General features: G+C 34.3%; 1 protein-coding gene across 1 annotated transcript in view; it reads left to right on the top strand.

Moving 5' to 3' along the window:
* The first annotated feature begins 2,028 nt into the window (after nucleotides 1-2,028).
* The window catches only part of LOC106466502, a 37,558-nt gene continuing 25,133 nt past the window's right edge, over nucleotides 2,029-14,453 (top strand). Inside the window, exon 1 of the mRNA XM_013926792.2 lies at nucleotides 2,029-2,140. The gene's annotated coding sequence lies outside the window, so the exon portion shown is untranslated. The remainder of the gene's footprint in view (nucleotides 2,141-14,453) is intronic.

Here is a 14,453-nt window from a genome sequence, read left to right as displayed (position 1 = left end):
AAAGTTTCGATATGAACATTTTTAGGCTGTATTGGCTTATATAAAAATAAGGTAAAAAAGGCAACTCAACAACTTGGTTGAATTGTGGAGGACATTTGGAATAATATTACACAATCGTACGTTGATAAACTGTATGGCAGCATGAAAACAAGTTACAATGCTCTGTGTAAAACAGTAGGACTCAGTTGTAAAAGACTAGTGCATTTTACGCCTTATTCTTTTGTAATTTCTGTATAATGTTTTATATCATTAATAATCCCAACATCTAATTGCCATGGTTAGTTGTTTGTGACTCCGATGTGTGTATTTATCGTGCGTTTCCATGATTATTTCTATGAAAACCTAGTAATTCTGATTATTTTTATTACCACATATACAATAAAAAAACTGGTAATTCTGAGCTCTTGGAGTAGCTTCGACTGACATAGAAATAGATTAAATTTGATTAGAATAAAAAGAAGAAACAAAAGTCCTTAACCGAAATATTTGAAAACAGTTGTCACTGGTTCATGCTTTTGGTAAAAACTCATTCTAAATGGTTCTTGATAAGCCTCTGAAACATCAATAAAATTCAAAATTTCTCCTTTTGCCGCATAACATAACACCATTGTATCTGAATGAACTCAACATATAATTGTTTTTGTACAAGAGGAAAAACAAAGAGTTTATGTTTGTATTATACTTTAAGACTATTTTGTTTAAATTAAATATAAACATCCTTTTGGTTGACATTAATTTCATTTAATGTCTTTAGGCCCTCTAGAGTAATAATCCGTAACTTTTCCATTAGTAATGTTAGTTTCTATATAAAAGTCAACCGTTGTCTAATGGAAGAGTACGCTGCTGGTCAGAAAAAGAAATAACGACAACAAAGAAATGGTTATTTTTTTACGTAATCAACTAGGTTCTATCATGAAAGAACAACTGGGTTTGTTTTGTTTTATACAGAAAAACAATTCTGGATTATATAGAAACTGGCGGACAATAAGAGAAAAATAACGTGATAGATGTATAACCAAAGTGAGTTAAAACGGGCGAATAAGTACACTGAGATAAACTGGAAAAAATATTTATAACGGTTACTATTAACATCAAATGTAAATTGAGTGTATCGTTTGTTCGTTGTTAACCACAAAGCTTCATAATGGGCTATCTGTGATATAATCACTATCAAAATTGAACTCCGAATTTTAGTGCCATAAGTCCTCAAGCATACCGCTATGCCACCGGAGGCAGTAACTGTTTCGATTAGAATTGAACTACTTTAAAAAGTAATTTACAAAAATAAAGACAATCCTATATATATATATATGACAAAGTGACTCGAAATAGTTATTGTCACAAACCTTAAATTAGAAAATTAAAACCTATAACGGTTAGAACGCATTGAAGCATTTTATTTGCACTTACACCACACTAGAACTGTAATCATAATAGTTCATAAATTATGTAAATCTTCTTAAAGTCTACAACCACATATTTATACTTCGCAACTAGCCCCCTTGCGGCAATGAAAGCAACTGATCGTTCAAGCGAAATTAGTGCATGAAAGAAGAAATGATTTTTGATGCAGAACTTGTCTTTGTGACTTTAACTTCATGTTAAAAACTATGTAATATGACACAATGAGGATTACGGCCGAAAATGTTGTTTATCCTGTGGACAAAAAAAGAATATAAAAGTTTTAAAAAAGAAAGAGCTCATAACTGTTAGGTAAAACATCAAATGATGGTTTCGGAATATAAAGTCTTAGCAACATCAGAAAGTGAACGTTGTTGTTAGGGTTTGATGAGTCATTGTATGACCAGGACAAAGCCAACGAGTCTGTCCTACTAACCATTCTCACGCCATGACAGTGTTTGTCCTCTCTATATTTGTGTGAAAAAAATATAACTGAGTTGTCTGGTTTACCCTAAGCAACCGAAGAGCTCGTGACATCCCGCGCACGCACATGGTGAGCGCTTCTCCCTGAGTGATCACCCCTTGCTGGTTTGAGAGCGCGTGATTCAGAGCATCAACCAGCGAGGTTACAACACGCGCCTGTGTTTGTCTAGCTAGCCATCTAGTCTGTGTTGTCAGAGAAAAGCGTCCGTTTTACTGGTAGCGTTTTGGCGGTACGAATCTACAGGAAGTCAAACAGGTATGTATTATTTCAGTTAATATGTAGTATTTCCTGGAACTGCACATTTCAACTGAAAGTATTCCATAATTACATATGACCAATAAAAGTAACTATAATGTGAGAAAAGAAGGTTGCTGCCCTGCCTCCAATTTACAGTCAGACGTAAATAAATCAAGAAATACCCGATAATAATTCCGACTTTAGGAGGAAACCATTTTACTTAAGGCATTTGAGTAAACTTTTGATACTTGGAATGACCGAGTCCCAGCAAGATTCGATCACACATTTTTCTTAATCTATTAAAATCTCCTTACGAAATACACATTCTGGACCCAGATGTCGCTGAAATAAATTTCCACTTCGATAAACAGTGGTATTGAAGCCTTATTTCATTGGTCTATTGTAACTTCTTCTTAATTATCAGAGAAATAGGGTCGTGTCCCGCGGTGACTCGGTAATGTCTCTAAAAAAACAAAAAACAAACAAACTTGGAATAGAGAATGGCATTTCGACCTCCTAACAATATCAAATCTGAAAGAACCCATCTTAAACAGAATGCAAGCTCTGAATAGCTCAGTGGGGCTTTAAATCCTTGTTCATGAACAGCCTCGTAAGTCAGTGAAGTGTGTGGATTGAGGATAAGCCATTATATTATCCGACAGCTCATCCGGTTAAAACGCCTGACTACTTCTGTATCAATAGAAGTTACAGTTTTTTATTGCATTATGGTTATCAAAATTAAACGAGTCGTTTCAGGAAAACTGCGTATTATAGTTATTAAAATTATTACATTTATTAAAGTATAGTACCCTAACACGAATATTTAATATTAAGTGTGGTACTCTGATATGAACATTTCGTCTGTAATTAGTATTAACATGTGGTATCAGGACATGAACATGTCATTTCTGATTGTCATTAAGTGTGGCACCCAAACATGAGCATGTCGTCTCTGATTAACATTGTATCTACATATAACGAGTAATACTTATCGCACAAACAAGTTTGGTTAGAAATAAGTTTGACTTTATTTGTTTCTAGCTAACAATATAACTGCACCTGATTGTTAACAGTACGTACGTAGAAATAAGTTTCACTTTATTTGTTTCTAGATAATTACGTAACTGCACCTGATTGTTAACAGTATATATGTAGAAATAAGTATGACTTTATTTGTTTCTAGCTAATTACGTAACTGCACCTGATTGTTAACAGTATACACGTAGAAATAAGTTTGACTTTATTTGTTTCTAGCTAACAATATAACTGCACCTGATTGTTAACATTATATATGTAGAAATAAGTTTGACTTTATTTGTTTCTAGCTAATTACGTAACTGCACCTGATTGTTAACATTATATATATGTAGAAATAAGTTTCACTTTATTTGTTTCTAGATAATTACGTAACTGCACCGGATTGTTAACAGTATACACGTAGAAATAAGTTTGACTTTATTTGTTTCTAGCTAATTACGTAACTGCGCCTGATTGTTAACAGCATACACGTAGAAATAAGTTTCACTTTATTTGTTTCTAGCTAATTACGTAACTGCACCTGATTGTTAACAGTATACACGTAGAAATAAGTATGACTTTATTTGTTTCTAGCTAATTACGTAACTACACCTGATTGTTAACAGCATACACGTAGAAATAAGTTTCACTTTATTTGTTTCTAGATAATTACGTAACTACACCTGATTGTTAACAGTATATATGTAGAAATAAGTTTCACTTTATTTGTTTCTAGCTAATTACGTAACTACATCTAATTGTTAACAGTATATACGTAGAAATAAGTTTGACTTTATTTGTTTCTAGCTAATAATATAACTTTTTCTGCTTGTTAACAGAAAATACGTAGAAATAAGTTTGACTTTATTTGTTTCTAGCTAATAATATAACTGCACCTGCTTGTTAACAGAAAATACGTAGAAATAAGTTTGACTTTATTTGTTTCTAGATAATTACTAGACTTGATTGTTAACAGTGATGCTGTACACATAAAAACGTAATCGGTCCTTTATTTTAATTATGCAGAAAGCAGCTAGTGTTGTTTTACGGTGTTCTGGTACAAACAAAATCGACTTTTTATGATTTCATTGATTGCAGTAAATTCCAAAACAAAATAAGTAGAACGTAGTAATATAATCCACGTGCTTAAGTCACATAAAAACTAAGTAGAACTTAGTATGATAATCCAACTGCTTATCTTATGTAAAAACCAAATAGAACGTAGTAATATGACTTTTTTTCGGTGAGTTAAGCAGCTGAATTATATTACTTCGTTCTATTTGTTTTTTAGGCAAATAGAACATAGTAATATGATTCAGCTGCTTAACTCACCTAAAAACAAATAGAACGTAGTAATATAATTCAGTTGCTTAACTCACCTAAAAACCAGATCGAACGTAGTAATATAATTCAGCTGCTTAACTCACCTAAAAAACAAATAGAACATAGTAATATAATTCAGCTGCTTAACTCACCTAAAAACCAAATAGAACGTAGTAATATGATTCAGCTGTTTAACTCACCTAAAAAACAAATAGAACGTAGTAATATAATTCAGCTGCTTAACTCACCTAAAATCCAGGTAGAACTGTTTAACTCACGTAAAAATCTGACACAAATTTCAGTCAACGTAAAGCAAACTTCTAATGAACATACATAAACTCTCTCTAGCTCAGCACCCTCATTTCGACATTGATTTTTATAATGAATAGCGTATATCAACAGAGAGCTAGAGCTGAGCTTGAGTTTTCAGTAATTTATAATTCTGTGGGCTCTGCAGATTTAATCGTCTACAAATGATAGAAAGACGGTACGACAAGACAGTTCTTATTATTTTAAGCTCAACTTTGCTTTATATGTAATGCGATAGACCAGTGGTTCCCAACCTTTGCTCCACCAAGGACCCCTTTTATTATAATTTTTTCCCCCACGGACCCCATGTTTTTGAAAGATTCCGCCTACCCAACAAACTGTTTTTATTAGCTAATAATTAACTCGTTCTCCCACTTTTCACTACCAAATAAAAGACATATATAACTGAGTGTGCAATTAAAAAGAACATCAGTATTAAAAAACTTACTTGTTTAATGAGACGGTATTACCTACGCGGACCCCAGGTTGGGAACCACTGCGCTAGACAGAAGAAATTCCATTTTAATTTTCTTAGATTCCTCTCTTATCTCAAGCTTTTCATTTTACTATTCGTCAAAATAATATAAAAAAATAATAGCGCGAGATTGCAATCATGAGATTTACAAGAAAAAGATAACACAGAAATTCATCATAAATCAGCGAATACGTTCTGTAATGTATGTGCCATACAGCATTTAGTAGCTGTTGTACCCTTTCAACTCACAAGGAAGACTAGGAACCCTCAGAGAATGTCATTTCAGGTCAGATTCAAACGTTGACCCCTATGTTACTCCTCGGGATTCCCTAAAGATGCATGCCAACTTTGGTGACAGTCAGTTCAGCGGTTCGCCAGCTATAAGGAACACAATGCAATGAAAGACGTGAGAACCCTCAGAGAATGACATTTGGAGTCAGACTCCAACGTCGTCCTCTATGTCATTTCTCGGTGTGCACTAAGAGTACAAGCCAGGTTTGGTTACAATCAATCTAGTGGTTCGCCAGTTATAATGGACAAATGCACATGAACGACATAGGGGCCTTCAGGGGTGACATTAGGGGATCAGATCCGAACGCCGACTCCCCCTATGTCACTCCCCGGGGTTCTCTAAAGATACATATAGGTTTAGTGGTAAACAGTCAAGCGGTTCTACAGTTACAAGTGGACACACACAGAGGCTTTTGTTATTTAATGGTTTAAATATCCAAATCTAGTCCATGAACTAAGCCATAAAATGTGCTTGTTTCCAGCTGCCATTTGTTAAAACAATAACAATGAATTGAACCTTCCATTTGTAGTGCAAAATCCTTTCTTTCGTTTCGAATCAGTAAAGCAGAAGTTCCACGTGAAGTCATTAAGCTACTGCAGTATTACAGAGTAACTTGAAACTGGGCGGTTGCTCACAATAGCATACGAAAAGTGCCCTCATTTCAGAATGCGTGAAATGGGAGTGGTTATTATAAAGATTTTGGCCAAAATCAAGAACAAGTAGATGTCGCGGTGAATCCGGAAAATAATTCTTGATATTTTTGTTGGCATTCATTAATAGTTTAACGACTGAGTTTTAAAAAGATGTAAAATATCCACCGATGTGATTCCTTGTAAACTTAAGTAAGACAAAAGCAGAATCGTTACCAAATTAACCATAGCAAACAAATCAAATGCTTATAGAAAAAGTGGTTTAACATGATTTGATTGGTGTTAAGTACAAAGATACACATTAAACTATCTGAGCTCTGCCCACCACGAATATCGAAACCCGAATTTTAGTGTCCTAAGCCTACGGAGCTATCACTGAGCCACTGGGTGATGGTGGGGGTCGTGGTTTAAAAGGTACATGATAGTATACAAACTATTCTTTTTAAATTGGAAGTATATATATATATGTGTGTGTGTGTGTGTGAGTGTATTCTTGCCGTAACCCGCAAAACATTTGCGGTAGTTTTCATGCCTTTCGCTTGAATTTCCCATATTCTATCATTTTCACGCACGCCATTTAAATTACGCTTTCTGGCAGACATCATGTGTTAGATTGATAAATCGTGGTCTATTTGAAAGAATTTACGCGGTCAGACAAACGAACTCACATGATGTAAAAATAAAGTAAAGTAATATTATTTATAATAGTGTACAGAGTATGAAACAGTTATGAGAGTTCAGTGTATGACACGGTTTTACGAGTTCAAACAAAGAAACTTACAAAAACGAAGAATAAAACCCGCAATAAAGAAAAAAGTAGCTAAAAGATGTTTATAGCAGTTTATGAAACGAACCGAAGCTAAATTATGGCGAAATAAAATAAATGGAAAATTGCAATGAAGGCAAACTTAGGTGAATATGCAGAAACGTCTGAATGTGTGTTTACAAAGTGATAAGCATATAGTTTTGAACGAGCTGCGCATGCGTATTTTAGACCTAACTAAGTCGAGAAAGATCATATAAATTGTAATTAGTTTAATATTCGTTTTTTTAGGAAATTACACGCGCATTAAGTGTTGTTTGTGTGAAATACTCTTGAAACAAAAAAACTAAAGTTGAAATCGAAGCCATTCGTCACGTGATGACAATTACATTGTGCCATCGTGTAGCATACGTGTTGCATGAAACAGTTTGAATAAGCAAAAATCAGGTAAGGTGATTCTTAATTGAAAAGCCAATATGCAATCCTGACTCCTCAGATAAAGAAAGGCCTTTCTAACAATGTGAGATTTATAGCGTTTGATCGAGAAATTTGCGAGAAATTCCGGCAGACAAACGCCAGCCTATTATTTATATAGATATATATATATTAAAGACATCTCTTAGGAACATTGCAAAGACCCAACTATTTTGCATTGATTGATGTTCGTGAAAGTTTATACGTGTAACTGAATTGGACTGATTATAACATTTGATTTCTTTGTATCTACAGACAATATATACACAATATCGAAAGGAAAATATATAAAGTTTTATTCTATCAGCGTATAATTAAATCTGAGGATTCACGTGTCAAGGAATTTATACGTAAACAATCAGTTAATATAAAGCTTGCCGTAAGTATGAGGTCAGCTGATCCAGTGATAATGATAACCTTTAAAAGATCTGAGAAATAGTTTTTTTTTACCAATAAAACATTAGATAAATATTTAATATCCAGTATAATGAAACCCGTTAATTCTTATTATCAGCCATTCTTAAAGCTAGAAGGTTATAAAGTACGACTAAGGCAGAATTATTACGTAATTTATTTCTGTTATCTTGCGAGTGTGATCTGTGGAAATAGTTTTATTGTTCAAAATGATTTGTTTGTTTGTTCGAAGTTAAGCACAAAGCTACACAATGGGCTCTCTGTGCTATGCCCACCACGGGTATCAAACCTGGATTCTAGCGTTGTAAGTCCTCAGACATAACGCTGTGCCACTGGGGGGGGGGGGCTGTTCAAAATGAAAATAAAGTTCCGTCCACTTCTAAGCCTACCAGCGATCATGGGCGTGTTAAAACCACAGTTATTTCTTGCTTACGTTACTTTATACAAACACAAACATGCAGTGCCTGTGTCAGGTAGAGACCCAAATATGAAGTTGTCAAAAAAACAACTTATTTCACGGAGCACGTGATTCAAATATTGAATTAAAGTTAAATACGGTCTAATAGCACTGTACAAATAATCTTGTAACTAATGCGTACTTTGTTTATATAGTTAAACTGGGGCGATTCTAGAAAGCGTGACGATAACTGAAACTCAAGAGAAGACTGTAGTTCTGTCAGTTGCTCGAGTATGTGGAGAATGTTTTTATATAGTAAAAGATGTTCCGTGTTTCATGCTATGAGATACTTCGAAAAACATTTGTTTGGTGCTGTATTAAACGTTCATTAAAATCTTCAGACACATGCCCCTAACATTTAAACTTAATTCGGTCGTTGACTCCAACAAGCAACAGCAATACACGAAATTATTTCCACTAAATAGCAAGACACAAGAAGGGAAAAAAAAATGTGTTCGTCTACTTCAATTTGCCGTCAAATGCGAAGGTTGTGTAAAAATCCGTAAAGTACGGAACCCACGATGGGATGGGGCAACAGAGAGCATGAAGTCTTTCGAGTTTACTTTTTTATTGGAGCTTTGCTGAACAAGTTTGCAAATCGATGTAATCTCCTCTGGAGACTGTGGTGTTTCCCGGGTTGAATAGTAAATATAGGCTTCGTCAACCTTAGGGGACAAGGCTTCTGGCATGAGGCAGTTACCATGACAACAATAGTTTTTGACAGAGACAAGGCTTCTGGCACGAGGCAGTTACCATGACAGCAGTAGATTTTGACAGCATTCCTTCAAGAGAGAGTTGACAGAGCTGACGTATAAGGGAGACGCAAAATTCCACACACACACACAAAAGCAGTGAAATATAGATTAGAAATTTGACTCATGTATTAATGTAATTATTCTTCTAAGTGAATTTGAAGCAGGATTTCACATTATAATGAAAAAAAAAAACTCCACTAATCTTAGATAAAAATATCATCACCCATCAATGTTTAAACTAAAATATTTTATATGAATTGCATATCTTAAAATGTCATAAATGTTTACTTACAACATCATCGTTTCTAACGAGACTAGGAAACAAAAACGGAAATAACTTGAACCTTTACTCCGTTTCGTTATGATTACAAATAACACTTCGTGTATTTGTCGATGTTTTTTTCTGTTGTTGTTCAATGATCAAAATACCTTTTTTTCGTCAGCAGCATTAATGTTTATACAGACTATCAAATGATTTTAAAATATCTGGTACAAGCAGGCTTGTCATAGTTTCTTTAATGAGTATCTGGCACAACTAAATTTAGAGTCCGCTTTGATTCTGGAGAATTCCAAAATTCCAATGGAAAGAACAGTTGCTCACTGAAAGTATTTGTAAAATATTTGCTATCACAGTATTGGGATTACGGCCGAAAATGTTAATAGCATTCTAATCATTAGACGTTTTTGTGTTGTGATTTTGCGTGCTCCTAGTTAGACCAGTATATTATATCAACTACATTATTTACTGGGGTTAGTTTTTAGCTCCAGCCTTTATAAGTAGCTTGCTTTGATCAAACGTTACTGATAATTGTACATTTCTAAAGGCACTGTGGGTAATATTGTAGTGAACTCTCTCTCTCTCACACACACACAACAACAACAACAAAAACAATTAATAATTACTCTAATAGAATGAAATAGCAAAAAATAGCAAGAAGTTCCTTAACTCATGTCTATCTAATTGTAGACATGTCCTCAAATGCAACGTATCACCGTATAATACGAATATTAATTCCACAAATAATTCCAAGACAGAAGGTTAAATGTTTACAGCTTGTTATAATGTTTAACGGGTTGCTGGATTTCTCCTTTGAATGTTCCGTTAAATGAGTAATTAACATTCAACTGGAAAGAATAAAGCTAGGATACAAGCTATATCGTGGGAGGGTAAAAAGCTCGTTAATAAGAGTGATATCTGCAGAAGTGTGATCGATAGGGCTGTATATCAGATTTATCTTATATTTGCAAACCAATGTGGGAAATAAATAAAGACAAGAGAGAATCCTCAACAATCGTAGCACTTGAAACTGTTTTAGGCAGGATTAGAGTAAATTAATCTACGAGATTTTTTTTTCATTTTATTACCTATATTTTTGTGCGCCAGCAATACCAAGAGTGAGGCGCGCGTATACCCGATTCCATTTTACTACTCATCAGGATCTCTACCAACCTACCCTTAAATTGAAATTATTTTAGGCAAGATTAGGGTAAATTAATCTACGAGATTTTTTTTTTTCATTTTATTACATATATTTTTGTGCGCCAGCAATACCAAGCGTGAGGTGCGCGTATACCCGATTCCATTTTATTACTCATCAGGATCTCTACCAACCTACCCTTAAATTGAAATTATTTTAGGCAAGATTAGAGTAAATTAATCTATGAGATCTTGGGTGTGGCCAAATACATCAATTGAAAGGGTTTGACCTCTTGAGTCCAAAACAGTAATTAGATCTCAAATTGGCCAAGAGTGTACGGAGATATGAGCTAAAAGTTTGTACTTGAAAACTCAGAGTCGTTCAATGCCGCGACTAAAAATTAGAACATATATGATAACTCAAGTCCACAACGCCCCACGTCTGAAATTTCTATTCACTGGCTACATGTAATGAATATTAATTTTACACGTTGGACTTTGTGAACTTGAGCATCCATATGTGTTATTAACCTTTTGATTTTTTATTGCACAAGAGAGAAAATACTTGGGTACATGCCAATAAGGGTGAAAAGCATGAAACTATGTTGTATTTAAATAACTCTACTGTTATAATCAGATATAAATATACGTAGAAACTCTCCATGACCATCAATCAATATAAACTAACTGGACCTTTACAACGTTCCTGAAAAAAAGATGTCCTGAAAGTATTTTCCAAATCTTCTGGTGTCACATTTGAGTTTATCTGATCAATCTGAAAACTGTGTTAGCGCAGCACTTGCATTGAATACTGCAATAGTTGAAGGTTGCGCATCGAATATTTCAAGTAGAACTCCTGTGAATAGGAAAGTGTACTATTTTAATATTCTGCTAGCGTGAAAAAAGTTGTATATTTACCGTAGAAAACTCTGCAAGAAGTTTAAATTTTCCTTTAAGTACGTTAGTGTAAACAACATTCGTCTCAGAGCTTTGCTTACATTGCTAAATGAGTCACAGCAGGGGGATCTTTCTCGTAATAAATCTATTTAACATCTAGAAGAAGAAGAAAGATAACGTAGTCAAAACGTATAATAATAACGTAATAATAGAACAGCGCACCATGTTTTGAGTTAATACAAATATGCTTCCACAAATTGACGCATTTGTCAATCAACAGTCTTTGATTTATAATTAAGTCCAGCAATTTTTCGAACCTCCGAGAGAAAATTATAGTTTGTCTATGTCTTCAACAGCTGACAAGTCCAGGGTTTTTGGCTAATGCGTTTTCATTAAAAGAGTTTGTCTCTTTATCAAATAAAACGATGACAACACATCAGTGGTAGTAGTATGGCGACAATCCAGATTGGAATCTCCTGGAGCTATATTCTCTACAGCACCTTATCTTGGTACTGAGACCCCAACAGTTTTTTATCTCTATTGCAGGCCTACATTGTAAGCCCCTTAGCTGATAGGAGAAAAGCCTGAAGCAATCAGGATTTTACACGCTCAAAGTGTTTGGCTTTCTAGATGATATTCTCGGGAGAAGATTTCCCAAGACCTGTCATCGAGATTGTAGGAAACATAAAGAGATGACTTGAAACTTCAGTGTTAGTAAGGTATAAGGACTATGTTTCCTTTATTACTTTTGGAAGTTCTTCAAGATTTCTTATCAACGTTCCTTCACGGTTTTCACTTGTAAAAAAAGTGTACTTTAAAGACTTTAACGACTCTGTTTTTTGTTCTATAACCACAGTAATTTTCAAATAGAAAAATAATCGAGTTTATTTATTGGCTTTCATGTTATGATCAACACGTTTCTCTGTTGGTTGAATTAATGCATTTGGGGTCAGATAATTGTCTTTTTTATCCAGTTCAGAGGAAAATCTTGAAATTTATATTGTATTAGCCTTGCAATATCTTACCAGATCTTCCTTTACATCTTCTAGTACAATATTTTTTAGATTTGTTTCATTATTGCAGTTGTCTGGGCAAAAACATTATCTAAATGATAATCGAAATGACTTTTTTCGGAGTAGGTTAACAGACGAGAAAAAAAAAGGAAACTAATACCAAAAGAGAAGTACAGTATTACAAAGTGTAAAGAAAATTTCTTTTCAAAACGATTTATCACTCAATAAAGGGTTATAAACAGTACGTTTTAATCGCAGTAAGAAAACAGATTATTTCTGTTTTATAGATTTGAAGTGAAAATGCTAGAATGAAGTTATATAACCGTTACTACGGTTATCAGAAATTCTTTCTCCCAGTTCGGCAAATATCATTGGTTGCTAAGCAACCGCAACACGATGTCCAAAAATTCACTAGAATTGACAAATAAATTGAAGTTTGATTTTCGGTTACTTGAAACCCATAAAGATTTTAAGGCGTGGCGAGGGTATGAAACAAAGGGAAGTCTCCGGGGAGGCTTAGATTTTCGTTTTTCAAACAAGCCAAATAAATCGGTTTAAGAACAGAATGGCTTCAGCAAAAGTACTTAAAAAGTTTCTTGTTTTCGTTCGCTGAACTTATTTTCTCGGCCAGAAGAAGGGGGACACGGAAGACTGGAGTTATGACTAATAACTGAGATAAAAGCTCTGAAAGCGCCAGGACATCCGTCGGAAAATAACTCGACACCTCTATTAAATGTCATCTCTATCATGCACTCGCTTGTAAATTGACTTGTCTAGTTGATGGGCTATTTCACTCACCACATTCACGGTTTATAGTCGATACGGTTTTATGGTTCTTCGTGTACTGGATTGGCTCCTTAACGTTCTACGTAGTGAAGAATATGCTATATATATATATATGTATGTATAAATGTATAATGTTTTATATACATATATAAAGCGATATATATATATATGTGCTTAAAAACTTCGAGATCTTTCTATAAGAATAGTACTGGTCAGTTCTTTTGTATTGTATAACGAATGGGATGAGTTACATTCTGTTGTTAGTTTGAAAATATGTTGATGCTTAAATGTTTACGCTAACATTTCAATTCGCCCATGAGACACAAGCAAAGCGTTTTGTGTTTAGTTACTCATGGAAAGTTACTTTTTTTTTTCTGAGGGAGGACCTTGTTTATTAGCTAGTCTTTTTGGTAATAAGAACAATTTTGGTATTATTATCGTATTGGGTATATGTTTTATGTATTTATAAAGTCTTACTTGGTTTCACGCTGTTTGCCAAATGCTCAATTTTAGAGAAAAAAAAATATGTATATATTTACAGTAATGCCACACCAGAGTGCCATTATCTTACACTTTATTTGGTACGAAAAACGCTTCACCGAATATATATTTTTTTATATAAAGCTGTAACTGTTTCTCAATGTTACTTTTACGTTTCATGATGGCAACGTTATCTGCACAAGTAATTTTAACATTCATTCATAGACTTAGTTAATCTACGAAAAGCGTAAGTTTAACACGCTCCTTTGGAGTCGTGGGGGCGTTATAAGAGTGGCGATCAAGTCCCACTTTTCGGTTTAACAAGAGTAGCAATAAGAGTTAGCAGTGGGTTGTGAGGAAAACAATAGAAAATCTTCGCTGATTAATCTGATGCATTTTAACTTGCTGTTGAAATTCATATAGTGTGGTCTATCACTTTAAAATCAGTTAATCAAGTTAAGTCACATTATTGAAAAACCCAGTGTCGATCAGCCACGTTATTGAAAACTCAGTGTCGATCAGCCACATTATTGAAAAACCCAGTGTCGATCAGTCACATTATTGAAAAACCCAGTGTCGATCAGCCACATTATTGAAAATTCAGTGTCGATCAGCCACATTATTGAAAAACCCAGTGTCGATCAGCCACATTATTGAAAAACCCATTGTCGATCAGCCACATTATTGAAAATTCAGTGTCGATCAGCCATATTAAGTTAGAAAAACCCAGTGTACGATACAGACCTACTATTAGTAAGAAACCAGTGACGATACTAACGTACCTACTAACTTTAGTAACGAAAAAACCC

The sequence above is a fragment of the Limulus polyphemus genome, unplaced genomic scaffold (genome assembly GCF_000517525.1).
Source record: "Limulus polyphemus unplaced genomic scaffold, Limulus_polyphemus-2.1.2 Scaffold2280, whole genome shotgun sequence".
Lineage (NCBI taxonomy): Eukaryota > Metazoa > Arthropoda > Merostomata > Xiphosura > Limulidae > Limulus > Limulus polyphemus.
The sequence above is the reverse complement of the archived record's forward strand: the minus strand, read 5'-3'. Positions and strand labels throughout refer to the sequence as shown.